Source organism: Pagrus major, chromosome 10 (assembly GCF_040436345.1).
Source record: "Pagrus major chromosome 10, Pma_NU_1.0".
Lineage (NCBI taxonomy): Eukaryota > Metazoa > Chordata > Actinopteri > Spariformes > Sparidae > Pagrus > Pagrus major.
The window spans coordinates 16882663-16894291 of NC_133224.1; the positions used below are offsets into that span (position 1 = coordinate 16882663).

Consider the following 11629-nt stretch of genomic DNA (forward strand, 5'->3'; position numbering starts at 1 on the left):
AAGACATTTAGAGACAAAACACAGCAGCTTAATTGATAAGCCAATTGATTTTTTTCAGCACAGGGAGCAAGAACTAAAAAGGCAAAAAACAGTGGTGAGTGAATACTCTACAGTCCCTGCTAAGGCCCTGGCAGCTTCATATGAGGTTGCATATCTCAATCAAAAAAGGCTCACACGATCGCGGAAAGTCTCATCCGTCCCGCAGCTGTAGCAATGACAAGAGCAATGCATGGGGAGAAAATATCTAAACACTCTTTTAACCATTCCCCTGTCAAATGACACCGTGGGGCGCCGCATTCAGGACATAGCAAATGACATTAAAGATCAACTCATTGACAGAGTGAGGAAGAGTGGAAGATTTTCCCTGCAAATTGATGAGTGCACAGATGTGTCAGGAGATGCGCAGCTGCTGGCCTTTGTGAGGTACAGCTACGAAGAGAAAATGCACGAGGATATGTTGTTTTGCTCATCAATGGAGGGAACATGCACTGGACGGGACATTTTCAACAAGCTAGACTGTAACATACAAAAAGAGGGACTGAGATGGGAGAGCTGTGTATCTGTGTGCACAGATGGAGCTGGAGCTATGCAGGGGGCAGGAAAAGGTTTGAGGGCCTGCGTGTTGGAGGTAGCCCCCCATGTGAAATTTCTGCACTGTATGATCCACAGGGAAGCACTTGCTGGCAGGTGTCTCGAGCCAGAGTTTCGTGATGTTCTCCAAACATCAGTTAAGATGGTTAATTTCATTAAATCACGGCCACTGCAAAGCAGACTCTTTGCCACACTCTGTCATGAAATGGGATCAGACCATGAAGCACTTCTCTTTCACACAGAGGTCAGGTGGCTTACTCATGGCAAAGTTTTAACGAGGCTCTTTGAACTGCGTGAGGAGGTCCGCATATTTTTATCAGACTGTAGTTCTCCCCTTGCTGACTATCTGACTGACCCAAAGTGGGTCGCGAGCCTGGCATATTTAGCCAGCATTTTTGACAAACTAAACAGCTTAAACTTGTCCCTACAAGGCCCAAACACAAATGTCCTTATCCTCTCTGATAAGGTCACGGCATTTAAGAGAAAGCTGGAGCGGTGGGCTGTGCGAGTGGAAGGGGGAGGTGTTGAAATGTTCCCTGAGCTTGATGACTTTATGGAGAGTTATGACATAACCATTCAAACTATGAAAGGAATTATTGCCTCTCACCTCAGGAGGCTGCTTGAAAGTTTCATTAAGTACTTCCCAAATGCTGACACGCCGGAAAAGTACGACTGGATACGCCAGCCTTTCACCACCTCCACCGCGCATCACCTGCCATCAGAGCTGCAGGACGCCCTGCTAGATCTCTCCTCTGACCGCACATTACAGACCGCTTTCTCGGCATGTGCACTGGAAGAGTTCTGGTTGTCAGTAGCAACAGAGTACGCAGCACTGTCAAAAGCTGCAACCGATGCACTGTTTCCATTTTGTTTCCATTGTGGATGAAATACCAGTTGTATTTTAAGGATTTCATTCTTTATAAAGAAGGTTCAACAATCATACAGAGTGGCATGTGGTCTGCAGAAAGAAGAACAAGATGACAGTTGAGAAACCTTTTTGATAGAGGGAAAGGAGTACCCTGTCTCCTTCTCATGTCTGTACCAGGTTCCATTCCCATAACACGAAGCACATAATAACAGTCTCTCATTGTGCAGACAGTACAAACATTCAAGGATGTGGGAAGAACATATGAAGACAATGTAAAACATAATAATGATATAAGAGTTAAATCATTTCTCATACAAGAGTCTAGTAATATAATTTTCCATTACACACCCAAAAGAGGTGTGGCAAAGCGGCCATTTATTGAGATCGGGTACCAACTGTACCGGGTTGACTACCTGGACAAACATCTCAACACTCAACACCACCAGGAGAGTGTAATATCTCACTCCACACTCATGCAAGGTAAGATCTTGTGTAAATGGACTTTTGACATAAGCATCAGCAACAAATTGGCCTGAAGTGAAAAGTAAGTGCTAACGTTTTGTCAATAGTTAAAAATGTTCTGTTGCCATTTTCTATAGTTGTTTTTTATTTCACAATTGATTGCATGATGCAGATACGTCAAACTTTCCACAGGACAAAACTCTCTTCTGGTTGCCTTTGAACCTGTCGTTGTTCTTGAGCATGAGGCTGTGATAGGTAGCTTTAAGTGCCTGTATCACCTCATCAAAAGAGAGCAGGCACATCATACAAATTACCCTCTTCTGCTGGAGCTTGCAGAGTTACTGGGATGTGATTATTTCCAAAAGCTGAGGGTAAAACATACATTTTGCCCTATAAAATGTTCTTGTCATTTAACACACTGCAAACATTTTGTAATATTCCATTTGAATTCTTTCAGATTGGGAACACCACCAACTACACGTCACACCGTATTATAGATGAGGTGTTGGAGACAATCGGTACTGTCGTGGAGGAATCGATACTGTCCGATATCCATGGCTCTCGGCATAGGATTGGAAATTGACGAGAGCACAGATGTTTCTGTCTGTCGACAGCTTGATCTCCATGTGAGGCAAGTATGATTACAAAAAGGGGGAAAACATCGTATTATTAGTGAAATGTTAAGCAAGGCTACAATTTTATGTTTGTCTTATGTTTGTAACTCTTCCAGAAGGAAAAAGTGAATTTCCTGGCAGTGAAATACCAGGTAAGAACTTATTGCAACAGAGCATTTTAGTAGCTCTTATTATCTGCAGATTTTACCACATGTATTTAACCCTCATCCTTTTATTCTGTGGCTGCTCTAAGGAGGCTCAAAGATGCTGGAGACAATCAGCCTCCAGGTTCATTCCTGTCCCGACTGAACCAAGACCTGGATGATCCAGCAGGACTGTCTGCCTTTGGGATAGTTGATGAGGAGGAGAGGGGCTGAAGAGGGAGGGACCACCGAGAAACGTCCTACAGACAGCAACTCTGGTCCAGATTTAGGAGCCAGGTAAGTGTTTGAATGTCTGCAATTTACTGTACAAACAGGAAGTGATTCTAATTCTTTTATTTCCAGACAGATTTGAGGAATATCTTAGGATATGCTCTCTCCGTATATGGTCTATATGGCAATTGAACACGGATGGCCATACCTGCCAGCAAAACACTATTGCAGCCAATAAGCAACAAGTAGTGTGTTGTAAATATTTCAGAGAAGGGAGATTAGAGCACAGGAACAGTCAGTGGGGAGGCGTGTAGCATTGCATTGAGTCTAAGCCATGATTGACTGCATCTTTAAGACAAACTAATGAGATTACTTTTGTTTGCCATCTTTAGGTAATGGAACCATATTATAGAGGCCCTAATAGATAGCTTGGAACAGCGATTCTACAACCTAAACTTATTGGGAGCCTTCGAAGTTTTTGGACCACAGGCAGCCATTGGAGATGAGGCTGAAAATCTCTCGAACCTAAGAGCTCTCGCTGAGAAGTTCCAACCAGGCAACCAGGTGCTGCAGGAATGGGCTTCATATAAGCAACAGGATTCACAGGGAGAAGCCCGACAAAGGTCTGACCATAGAGTCTGTAATGTCCATGAGGCCAAAGGTGACTTGGGATGTAAACAAGAAGCTTATCACAAAAGCGAGGAATTCTTTCAACAATTTAAGAACTTGTCCCTGGAAACTAAGTTTCACAGCCAAGGAAAAGTTAAAGACCCCAGTCCACCAGCAGATCCCAACAACTTCCTTTCTACAACACATGCAGACCACAAGGCACACGAATGCCCGCGCACCAAACCACTCCTGCCATCTATGCAAAGGGATGAGAAAAGCAAGAAGCCCTTTCAGGCAACAAATCAAATGAAGGAGGATTACAAAGCTTGGGACATGTTTCCCCTCCGTCCATAAAGAAGAGCTGGACTGGCACAAGAAAACACTGTCAGTGTACACACCTAATCTTGCTGAGAGCTCCAGAACAAGCCCAAAGACTGTTAGCCTTCCTTCCACACTAAATGAGACTCCAGTCTGTAATTCCTCAGAGAAACCTCAATGTCCTGCTGAGAATAGAGTATTTTACGGCTTTGAATGCATCTCCAATGGGACCGAAGACTCCAGAAGGTGGAACACCTCTCTAAACAGAGGAGGGACTTGGCTCGATGGTGACATTTGTGATGAGCCATCTAAGGCCCACCAAATCATAAGCTGCATGGTTTCTAGCAGGAGCTAAGATTTCCTCAACACCAGGCCACATATTACCTCAGGTCGTTACAAAAGAGAAACTAGATGGCAGGTTATTTTGTTTAAGTTTCCAATTGACTGAAGATATAAGTTATTGTTACATTATGTTGTTAATAAATGTTTTAAATTTGACAATGTAGTGTGGTACATTGCGAACAAAGGTCAGATATTATATTGCATAAAAGTCTAGTCTAAAAATGGCATAGCAACCTGTGCTTTAAAAACATGTAAAAATCGAGAATCGAACCGTGACCTTAGAATCGAAAATTGAATCTAATCGAGGATTTGGAGAATCGTGACACCCCTACTCTTTAATATTGAAAATATCAGAGAGCCAGAGTGAAACTCTGCAACTTTCCTCCCCTGAAAGACCAACAAGTCCTCCAAATTAGACAACTACAGTAAATACATGGATTGCCAGCTCTCTCCACAAAAGCATTTTCTGATTTGACGTCCTTCTCATTGTTTGTGTAAGTGCCTTCCACACCAAAACCTTACAAATGTTGAGGGTTAGAAAAAGATCACAGTTTGGCTTAAAATAACCATTTCATTTCTTTAAAACATGATGTTGAAGTCCCTTTAACCTTAATCAACATCAAGTCACTTCCTTCTTTGCTCCAGACAGATGGAGTTTTAATTCACACAGCTGTAAAGAGCCTTGACACTCGTCAAATTACCTTATTGGGCATTTGCTGAAATAACTGTATAATAGTTGTTTTTCTTGGGAGATAATTTCAAGATAAAAGAGAGAGACAAAAGGGAGGATGTGCTAGGAGAGGCTGGTTGATCAGTAAAAGTAAAATAATAATAGCAATAGCAGTGTAAACAGGCAATAATGGGCGGATGGAAATGTGGATTAAGGAATGAAATAAAGGACAGGGAGTGATACCAGTGTAAGACTTAAACTGTTAAGTGCTAACTGCTCATAGCATGCCTCACCTGCTGCTGGATACTGCAGTGATTTCTGGGAAGGACAGCTCTAAGAGGACCTGCTCCTGCTCGTCCACAAAATAAACCGCTGTCCAGTTGACAGCGACGATCAGGTCATTTTTAGGCAGACTGGGATCTTAGAGGCAGGGCGCACCTTTCTTAGTTTAAAAAGAAAAACACCTGGTGCCTGATGACTGCTGTTTCAATACCCTTTATAGATCTATTTTTGCAGTTTATGCACACTTGGGGGTAAGAAAGGCTCAGACGCAGTGAGCAAAGATGAAAATGTGATGTCATATAAACCGAATGTAAATGAAAGTGATTAATCAAAAAAACATTTTATGTGTCCAAATGCATCTTGTATCAGCTCCAGTGTTTTGAGTGATTGGATGTTGACTGGTACATGTTCTGTGCCTCTTACCACATGGTATAAAAGATGTTGTAGATGCTCACCTGAGAACTTGAAGGCTTCGTAAAAATGAGAGAAGAGAAGAGGCCACTTGTGGCGAGCCACCACTTCCTCCTTCACCTTCTGAGTGTCAAACCTCTTCTGGGTGTAGATGCCCTGCAGATGGTGTCAACTACAGTCAATGTAGATGCAAATATACAAATACAATAACAATTCGATGATTCAAAGCTAATCATAAACTGTTCAGATTATTAAAATACCATCAGGGTTCTGGACCAAAGTAACCCGACCCAATCTCTGTCGGGATGTAGGAGGGGATGAGGCTCAGCAGACGCTCCAGGAGGATCGGTTCAACGTAATACTGCTGAGAGGCCAGTTCATCCTGAGGACACAGAGATAAATACTGCAAGTGTTTTTGGACTGTGTTTTTACTTCTTCCAATAAAAAGGGGGAAAAAGAAGTTCTGTATTCCCAAAATGTCAAACTATTCCTTTAAACTAAAGAGCCAAAGAAAGGAAAAACACACCCTGTCACAGCGCTATTCTCCGAACTTGACACCCCTGACGGTTTGCTGGTAGATGAGGTTGGTGGCGACCTGGTCGTCAACAGGGGAGTGCCACGGTGTGAAGATCTCCTTCCTGAGGAACAGCCTCCAGGGGGCGTTCCTCTCCTGAGCTCCCTGCTCCTTCGCGTACTGCTCGCACTGCGAAACAGCGTCCATCACATGATTGTTCCCGCTGCCTAAAGAGGAGACCTGCAGGAGGAGATACACTTAGCTACTTCTGTTACTAGACTGCAACTTTGCAGACGAGCTCTGCACAAACATCATTCCTCAGAGTGACATCCAGGTCAAGTAACAATGAGAAAAAAACACAGTGCCAATGATGGTCCTAAAGTGTGTGCGGTACATGCTACTGTGTGCATACCTTGTCAAACAGAGCGATATAGAGTGAGAAGCCAAATCGGTCCCGATTGATTTTAATCAGACAATGCACTGCAGAGCTCCTTGGCTGTGGTGGCCGAGTCTGTCAGCAGAGTTTTGGTTGTGCCGTCCATGAACGTCACCGGCAGCATGATCGGCTTCTTCGACTTGGTGGCCTGGATATAAATTTCAGGCAGTCAGTTGGTTTCCAAAGGTTGGTTGAAAAGTCTCTTGCTTTAAGCTGTAGAACTACTTTTGAAGGTGCCTCCTAGAGTTTTCAAATCATTTCACAGTTTGACTCCAGACTACAGCAGTGGCCTGTGAACAGTTTGTTATTACCAGATCATCACTGCCTCCTGCTCACTGTCAAATCAACTGTTTCTCTGCACCATATTTTTTTTTAATATATTTGACCTCTCTACAGTCTTGTGGTTTATGAACTGCTAATTTTAAATCAATTCAATTTATCTTTCTTTTTGTGGATTTCTCATCAATCTAAGAACACTGATGATTATAAAACTGAAACATTCAGGTGAGAACTGAAAATGTTGTGCATCAATTTTAACTCCAAGAAACCTGAGATCACGTGTGTGTGTTTGTGTGTCAGCGTGCGTGTGCGTGTACCTGCAGCTCCAGCCAGGACGGAGGTTGTGTTCTCGTCCCGTTGACAAATGTCCGTCTCAGTCTCTCTTCACGGTACGGAGCATAACCCGGTGGCCCGCTGCTGATGAAGTTTCTCAGGTACTGAAGGCAAACAAAACAGATTTAAGTTTCAAGTTTTCAAGAAGTAAACAACAAAACAAAACTACAAAGTACTTTACTAACAAGTGACAATTCATATGTACTGTATGATCAGGTTGTGGGCAAATTTAAACATCTCTCTCACAGAAAAACAAACACTCCTTAAACCCATCCTGCTGTCTATAAATGTAGACAAAACAACAAACTGGAATTATATGAATTACATTAACACTGTACTTACTTAGCAAACTAAAGCTCTATTCATGACCATGTCAGGTGTGTGTGCCTCAGTGCTGGTCTCAGGATCCCGTTGCCGATGAAGTGAAGTTTCTCCAGGTTGGATGTGGGCCGGTCCTCCAGCATGCTGTTGCCGTGAAGACTGTACTCACCATCGTTAAGGCGTTTGGTGACCTGAAACGCATCACATTGTAACTTTTCTAGTTCTGCAATGTCAAATGCTTTTATAACCCGTTATATTTATTGTTAACAGCTCAAGTTGATCACTGATTATGGTACAAAAGTATGGACAAAGCCAAAACAAAATATGACAGAAAACAAAGTGAAGCTTCTCTTCAGGGTGAACTAAGGCCAAAATAATAAACAAAAGAAACTACCTTCTCGACCAGTCTATCTGGCCCTGGGAGGAAACAAAAGAACAAACCAAATTACAATAACTAAACCTAACTCCCTAAACTAACAAAAACAGGAGAATAAGGGGGATCAAAATAAATGGCAGTTACACCCTTACTGCCTCCTAACAAGAGAAATCTTAAATGTGCAAAAAGTGCTATTTACAAGGTGATTTAACTAAGTACTAGTGCCGAAGCACATCAAAAGGTTAGCACAGCTCAGTAGCTAACACACACAGGCTAACAATACCACGACCAGAAGTTAACTACACACAATTCAATCACAGTTCAGAACAACAGAGCACACCAACGAGGAGGAAAGTCACACTGCACAGTGACAGCCCTCCTGCTGTCTGAAGAGCACTGCTATATGAAGCTGGACTGCTCGTTGACAGCTCGTCAGGCTCACCGGCTGCAGCTGCGGAGGACCAATGGCTGGCGGCAGGAAGCGGGACTTGTCAATCAGGCAGAGATGGTGCAGTGGAAACAGGAGCGCTCACTCGGGCTTGAAAACAGCAGATGAGGAAATAAAACACCAAAGCTACAATACAAGTTACATGAGGCCTAAACGGCAAACACTAACGGCGTCTCTCACTTCCTCAGTGATCTTGGATTTCTTCTTCAGGGTGAGGGAGACCAGCTTGTGTCATTGTTCTTCTTGTGGCTGTCTGAGTGAGACGTCTGCAGGGAGGACAGGAAGGAAACAGCTCAAAGACTAATCAGATGCTTCTGCTAGCAGGTACAGAAACTAGTCCTCCAGTAAATCTGCTCTGACTATATAAATCTCATCCCTCCAAACCCTCCTCTTCCTTACCTCTCCCTCCCCCTGCAGCACCTGCAGCTCTCTCTTGTAGGTCTTCTTTCCCAGCGTCTCGCAGATTTTTGTCATGACGGGGATCTACTCACTTCCGTCACTGATGGCTGTATGGTACTTAGGCTCTGGCAAATCTCCCATGAACCTCAGCACTGTGATCCACACCGCCAGAGCAGCACTGACCGGAGCACAGAAGAAATATCTATCAGGGCGTCTACAGGTAGCAGACACTTAGATTGAATGCTTTAAGACTCTCAAAATATTTTTAAACCAAATTAGTTTTGGTTCTTGGCAGCCAGACATGAGCATCTTTCAGAAAAACAACTTGTCAAACTGGGGGTCAAACTGGGGTCAGATGTCAAAGGTGGCCTACCAGCTGGTCTCCCTCATGGTCGTGGAACAGCAGAGGCTGTTTGAAAGGCCGTCGGACGTAGGTGTGAGTGGTGGTGCCCTGGAAGTAGGTGGCAGCAAACTTGTATTCCGATAAATCCTCCTCTTCATCGTCCTCAGGCAGAGGAAGAGCCTCATCCAGATCCTCCTCCTCCAGCTCCTGATGGTTCCGCTCCAGGTCCTGCAGAGGAGACAGACTTCGGTCACTGATGTCGGGTGGAAAACCTTCACACTGCATCACTTTCTAATAACTGACATTTCTTTTTTTCTCCTTCTCGTCAGACCCCTGCATCAGGCCTACATAACACCTCTGTGACTCTGTTACTCACCGCATCCAGTTACTCTGATTTGCCCTTTTTCACATTATATCAAAATTGCGCTGCATTTTGTGAGAAAATTAAAACGGAACACAAATAAACCCCTCAAGCTGTAGACCAAGAGCTTGCAACCAAAAGTGTCAAGTTGGTTTAGAGTACTTTGTGGCGCCATCATTCAAGAGAAAAAAAGTTGATTTAATCTCATACAGTGACAGGAAAACCTTTTTTTTTTTTTAGCTCACCTCAAAGCCGGCGGGGGCTTGTCCCTCCTGGCCTGACAAAGAGCCTGTCATCCCCAGGAAGCCAAACATCTTGTCCACCATGTCAGAGTCGTTGACGGGCTCCAGACGGGCCTTCTCCATCTGCTCCACCATCTCCTTCTTCCTGCGGACCTCCTCCTTCTGTAAGGGGTTTGGTTTGGACCCAATAGCAGCACAAAGACAGGAATTAATGGCAGTAGGCAAAACAGTCTGTCTTCTGACCGCTGGCCTTTAACAGTCTCTGGTGGGGATTGTAGATCAGGTTCAGCCGAACCAAACCAGGACACTGGTGAGTCACGTCCGTGAAGCTCAGTCTTGTACTCACTCAGTGAAGGAATAATCAGAGCCACACAACTGCAGGATGCCACAGAGGAGACAGGAGTAACACTCACTCTGCAGAGCTGAATCAGGTAATCACCGGACAGCCAAGGGAGCAGACAGGCAGAATCCAGAAAGGGACAGGCAAGGCTCGTGGACGGAAGGCTGAGGTGATTACCAGGGGATCGGTCAGGCAGGATGGTCGGAGGCAAGCAGGGTCGAAACCGGGAGATCAGGCAGAGAAACGCTGGAGAGTCTGGTGCAAGCATCGAGAATCAATGAGTGAGAGTGGAGCTGGAGCTTAAATGCAGCCAGAGCAGAGCAGAGAGCACAGGTGAGTGGAGTTGGCTTGATGAGAGGGGTGTGTCTGATTGGCAGATTGAAGCAGGCAGGTGCAGAGTGGTGAGGCAGAGATGAACTGTGACACCTTCTCCTGCTTCTCCTGCTCAGTGTCCTCTTTCGCCAGCTGGGCAAGACGCTCCTAGAAAATCAAAATATCACACTGGTTTTGAAATAATAATAATAATAGTTTGCAGTTAATGTAGTTTATGTTATGTGCCACCTGGTTCCCTCAGCGGCAGAACAGGAGGAGGGATAACAATCACTGTATTGGAGTCACTGGGTGGAGGAGTGAAAAGTATATTTCTCATAACTGTAGGTGTATTTGAAAAAAATAAAACATATTTATACATTTATAAATACATATATATCTATAAATTTATAAATAAGTATATTATAAATAAATATATATTTATACAGTATAGATGGATAAGAAAAAAAACAGGAAACAAAAGCACATAACAAATTAAATAAAAGAAATTATGGATCATTTCAACTTGAATAAGACATTACAGTTTGTTTTAATATGACGAACAAACTGAGTTTTGAAAATGTCAGAATTCTTTGTTGAACTCCCACCTGGTGTTTGCGTTCAGCCTCGGCCTCGGTACCACCTGCGGTACTGAAAGGAAGAGACAGGAGTCCACTGGTTACCAAAAACAACTCAGGCTCAACCAAAAGGTTTGTTCTTGAAAACATCTCAGTTCAAAATTAGAATTAAAGAATAAAAAGCAGCTGATAATAAAAATAAAAATTCAAATAAATTACAAGTACCTCAAAATTGTACATAAGTACAGTACTTGGTGTGTATGTGTGTGTCTCTACCTCTCCCTTCAGCCTCTTGTACACCCGGCGAGCAATCATTCCTCTGATGGAGGCCTGGATGGTGATGACGGCCCACAGTCGGTTTGTTTAAACTTTTTTATAATTGAATTGGTTGTGTTTGTGTTTGTCCTGGATCAACACAGCCGACTTCCTCATCTTCAGGAAGTTCGATCTGATGGCAGGAAGTGAAAAATCAGAAAAAACCTTGTTTGTGTGAACACTTCAGTTTTCCTGAATCTGAAAGACTGAAATCAGATTTTTCAGGTCTACCTGGATGAGGATGACCTTGTCCGTGATGGTCTTGTCTCTCTCGATCTCCAGCAGCATGTCGCGGTGATCCTGCGCAGCAGCAGAGAGAACCAATAAATCAACTTCCAGTCTACAGCCAGCTAGCTGCTCTGAAAGTTTCTACTTTGGCATAGCAGTGGAATCAACTGAATGCTAACATCGGCATGCTATCATGCTCACAATAACAATATTACATTTAATGACAATCTCTCGAACAGCTGTCAAGATATTTCTGTTTGGAAGTG

General features: G+C 43.6%; 1 pseudogene; it reads right to left on the reverse strand.

Moving 5' to 3' along the window:
* Positions 1-5137: 5137 nt before the first annotated feature.
* Positions 5138-11423, reverse strand: LOC141003342 (unconventional myosin-VIIa-like; annotated as a pseudogene).
* Between the last annotated feature and the right edge of the window lie 206 nt (positions 11424-11629).